The sequence below is a fragment of the Pollicipes pollicipes genome, unplaced genomic scaffold (assembly GCF_011947565.3).
Source record: "Pollicipes pollicipes isolate AB1234 unplaced genomic scaffold, Ppol_2.1 Scaffold_5724;HRSCAF=6776_pilon_pilon_pilon, whole genome shotgun sequence".
Classification (NCBI taxonomy): Eukaryota; Metazoa; Arthropoda; class Thecostraca; order Pollicipedomorpha; family Pollicipedidae; genus Pollicipes; species Pollicipes pollicipes.
Window position 1 is genome coordinate 28,145,157 of NW_023596746.1, and position 4,962 is coordinate 28,150,118.

A 4,962-nucleotide genomic window follows, 5' to 3' on the forward strand; every position below is an offset into this window, starting at 1 on the left:
ACTACTTTTATGCCCGTTGGGTTAAAGCAAAATTTTAAAAAGTTTACCGAATTTCACTCTAAGTGAACGGTTTGACTGTGCATGCCTCAAGTAACCTCAAAATCCGTGTCGTCATAGTCGACTTCGATCTGCCATGGGGTGCCCATGTCTCGAGCATTGCAAAATAAGATACAGTGCCATTCTCGATTCTCTGTACAAATTACTTCATTACTTTACTTCACATCTTCTCAAAATCATCACACAGGCGTACGTTTTCCGCCATGTCACAATGCCACCTTTGCGTGTAGGGTGGGGCAAACAAAAGTCAACTACACAAAATAAAAAACTATCACCTTTGCTGCAAAAGTCATTGCCGGCCCTAAAAGACACTATCACATAACTCCGGCTTTAAATTCCCTTCGATGGCCGAAGATCGAGGTCGTGGTGGCGCACCGCAACGTGATGCAGTGTCCTAGAATTGCCGACTTTGGGTGTAAAGCAACACCCTATGAGGAGGAATTTTTCACTCCTTCTCCCCAGATTTTATATGAATTTTCACTCTTGCCTGATATTGCCTAATCGCACATGCCAAACCCCCTACTTCCCTTTCTGAGGTTTTCAGATGTCGTCCACAGCCGAGCTCACTTGAAACCGCCAAGCATAAACGGGGCTCCGCAGAACCTGAACACCTATGCCTATGTCCTGCCTCACCTACATCCGAATCATATATATGTATGCACAAAGCAAGGGCACAAAGCAAAGCAAAGCCAGGTACCCCCAAGCCCAAGAACCCCAGCGACCCCAGCCGCTTGCACGCATTAAGTTTGGTTTGTTTACAAAATGCATCACCATCTGCAGCTGTGCGCCAAATACAAGGTTTTCACGCATCCCCTATTTTTTTGGTCTCACCACCACACAACGAAAGCAGAGCCTGGTGCCAATACCAGCAAGGCCTGGTAGAGAATTTTACTCCACGTGCTTCTTTTTTCCCGAGGAAACTTGACCTCTAAATTGCATCACTCCCGAAACGCATGAGTGAAAAGTTCAAGAAATGTCTTCCAAATTAAATTTACAAGATGAATATCATCATTTGAGCACTTATTTTAACAGATTTAAGTCAAATCAGCCGATAACAACATTTTTCCAGAAAAGTATCAGTCTTTATATTTATTTAACTACTTTTATTTTCTTGGTACCATAAGAGTGTGACACCACTTTATCCTTCCTTTCTTTTGGATTGCCTGTAGAGGTACCATCTGTTGCTTAAAATGTCGACCAATTTCTCTGCAAGATGCTTCAACTGCAATCTTGTACGTATTCCTTGCATAAATTGGTTTAATTCGCCAGCCGCCCAAACATGTTTGATATGCACCCATGCGTGAACAATTCCCAGGGAATGAAGGAGACAGTGTAAAACACGGAGCTTTTTTACCGCCATTTTCGCCCTCTTAAACGTTCGGTTAACTGCTTTCTTGGCTCATGGCGGTGCTCAATAAGGACAAATCCAAGCTTTTCGAGCGTCTAATTCACCAGGCTACCTGACAAGGCTATTTTAATGCTGCCTTTTTGAGTCTTGGGACAGACCTGACGCAGCTAATACAGAAGTGTTTGATGGCGAAATTCTGCCCTCTGGAGATGTTTATCATGCGCACCTCTCACTTGTTTTGCATTTTAATCTCGAGTGTTGGTGGGCATGACTGATATTTATACTTGGGGGGTGAGTCGAACGACTCTGTCTGCCAGCAGACTATGCAAAAGGTACTGAATTTTTGTTTTTGGGGGAGCGGGAAGAAGACGGTAGCCGGTAGAAGTCTCCTGTGGACCACGTAATTGTTTACCTTGCCTGCTTTCAACACATGATTGGTAACCAGAGTTAACCATTTTCTGTTTTAATGCATCGAGTTTTGTCATAAGACAAATCATGATGCCACAAGGCATGCAATGGGCTTATTTTGTTCCATATTCTTGGCTATTTGCCCCAAATTTTTTTAAGTGGACCCCCATGGCTGCTTTAACCAGATTTTTTTTTATAGTTGTCATGGTTGGCTGACCGGCAAATGACAGTACTGTATATATACACTATATTTTTAACACAGGATACTCTAAGTTGCATAGCATATTATGATATGAATCAAATATTGGTATGTAACAAATAGTCAGACCACCCCATTTAAAATGTATAGCCAACATCTCAAACTTTGTCATTAAATATTAATAAACAAGCCCAAATGGATCCATTTGCTGCAGCTGAAAAGGCAAGCAGCAATACTGGCATGATCATCTAAAAGTGATGTTATTTTTGGAGAAGAGAGATTGTTTTGTGGAGCATACCCATTATTGCCCTTGACATAGGCTAACCATGACAATCAAAATAAGTTGTTCAAAGTGATTTATAGTGTTTTGATTTGCGTGTTGCCAACGTTGTCTGATGTCAACAAGCATGCACAAACGAACTGAATAAAAATGCAAGTTGAAACCAGTCAAAAACTAGCTTTAAATATCATGTTTTTATCACAAGTGCTGCTGTCAACAGATAGGTGAGATGAGATGATGTTCATCATATGGGCTACTCGAAGTTAGGTTTAGTTAGTCAAGTGCATAGCAAGTGGCAATAGGAATTGTGCAAGAATCTGTAACTCACAGCTGCTGCTGTGATACAAAAACAGGTTATACAGGATGAGAAGATGTGAGGTCTCTTTAGGTTAGGCATAGGCTACTTTCATGGAAATAAGCATTGGTATATTGTAAGAAACGGTGACAAAATTTTTATTTTCCCTGCCCCCACATTAACCGGCTAGACGCCCTCCGCTCGGCTGTGGGGGGGGGGGGGGGGGGTCAGTTTGAACCCCCGCTCTAAGATCTCGGGAACTAAGAAAGCTAGAGACACCAAATTTACAGGATGTCTTGAGCTATGCGTGAACACGCTTAGGTTAGGGTTTCAGCTTCCTAGATCATGACCTCCAGGTCGAATAAAGTCAAACAAGGTCAAATTCCAGGTTGGTCTCCAAAGCACCCTCAGAACCCAGGCAACTGTCTCTAGGCAGAAAGTCACAAGCCTATTTCAGGTCATTGACCTTGTTTGACCCTTTGAAGGTCATAGTGACCAAAATGATGCAAGATTGCCCTGCGTTTTCATTTGAATAAGTGACAAAAATTGCGCTAGGCAGTATGTTCCTAAAACAAAACGTTCGACCCGGGTCGTCTTAGGTCAATGGTCTGTTCTGACCTCTAAGAAGTCAACTGAAAATGTATAATGTGGTTCTTGCTGTCAATAAATTCGCAATGAGCACCAGAAACTATCCCATACAGCTTGAGTATTAGCTTACTATCCCTAGAGTAATAAATCAGGTTGGTTTTGACCTTGGTCTGACCATCATACCTGACCTTTGGTCAAAGTAATTTGCTCATTCAACATTTGTGGTGTCTAAGTAGGCATCTCAGATGTGTATGTCTTCGTCAAACACTCCGTTGTTGTATCACATTGAACGATTCCCTAGAAATTGCCTTCGCTGAAACCATGGGCTGACTTTGACCTGTCATAGGTCAGCGACCTTACATGGTGCATCTAAAATTTGTATGTCAAACGATCCGCTGTGCAATTTTCTACAGCTATGCAAAATGTGGCGCGGCTACGCCGCGCCGTTCAAAAACCATTCGGTCGGAGGGGGGTCAATTTGCCCCCCCCCCCTCCCAACCCGAGCTCGTGTTGATGCATTCTGTTTCACTTTAATGGCCTAAGATGTTAAAAAACGAAATAGTTTCGTCAGGTTTCTGATATTACGTCTATGCCAACTTGAAAGAGATGTCTTTGGTTGCTGAAGCACCCGTCGCAAGCTCACAGGTTCCGTCTTTTGTGAATGGATTTTTTCACTCCCACACGGTTTTTTTGCGATGAAATTTTTCACTCCCACCCTAGTTCAAAAGTGATTCTAGCTCCCTGACGTGATGTATGTGTTAACGGTGCTCAAAGAAGGAGCAGCACCTCACAAGGTCCTTGCGCCCCACGCGCTGCTGTTTTGAGCCGTTGAACGCACGCCTCGGACAGAGGTAGCCTATACCCGCGCAAGGACCTCCCGGCCGCCACACAGACGACGTTTACTTGTCGAGCGGCAGCTGCCTGGAACCGCCTGCCATCGTGCGTCCGTCATGTCACAGCAATGAGCACGTTTAAGACTGTCATACGCGATGTGATTTTAACCACTGACAACCGATCTGATCTGCCCATAGTGCGTTGATTGGTCTTTTTAGCTTTTGACCATTGTTCGTATCACTTTTTTGTACACTTCTTGGGCGCATCATTTCATACTGCACCTGCATTACCTGAGACCGCAATGACCACCATGTGGATGGTTTCCAATATACTAAAACTCATACTGATACTTGGCTGTCGCGGCTGCTCATTCGAGTCAGGGCCGTGCTGCATAGGGTCAGGGTCATGCTGGACGGGGTTAGGGCCATGTTGAATGCGGTTAGGGACCATACTGTACGCGGTCAGGGCCATGCTGCACGGGGTCAGGGCCATGTTTCACGGGGCCCGGGTCATATTGCGCGGGGTCAGATTGCACTGGGTCAGGGCCATGTTGCATGTTGCAGGGCCATGCACTTATGCATGGCGAGATGCTTGTGTCCACGCGGTCGTGCCGTTCCCGTGCTCCGTGGTGACCGGTGTGCGCTCTGTACGGCCGTGACTGCGGCCGTCTGGAGGCCACGGACACCGTCTGGAAGGTCCGGCCTGCTCGCTGTGCGGCAGCGGCGGAGCCTGACAGCGCCCCGCTACAGGCTCGCGACCACAGGCGAACGTGTCTCGCTCCGGCCCGCCGCTGGTACCTGCCAGTCCCCGTCTGTACCATGCTCTATCCGCTGAATCCGCTGAAGAGTTTTGTAGGCATTCTGTGTTCCGATTAAAGTTAAAGGGTAAAACAACCCATCTGAGGTGAACGAGGTATACCCGTAACGAGAGCAAATTGTTTTCATACCAATAAA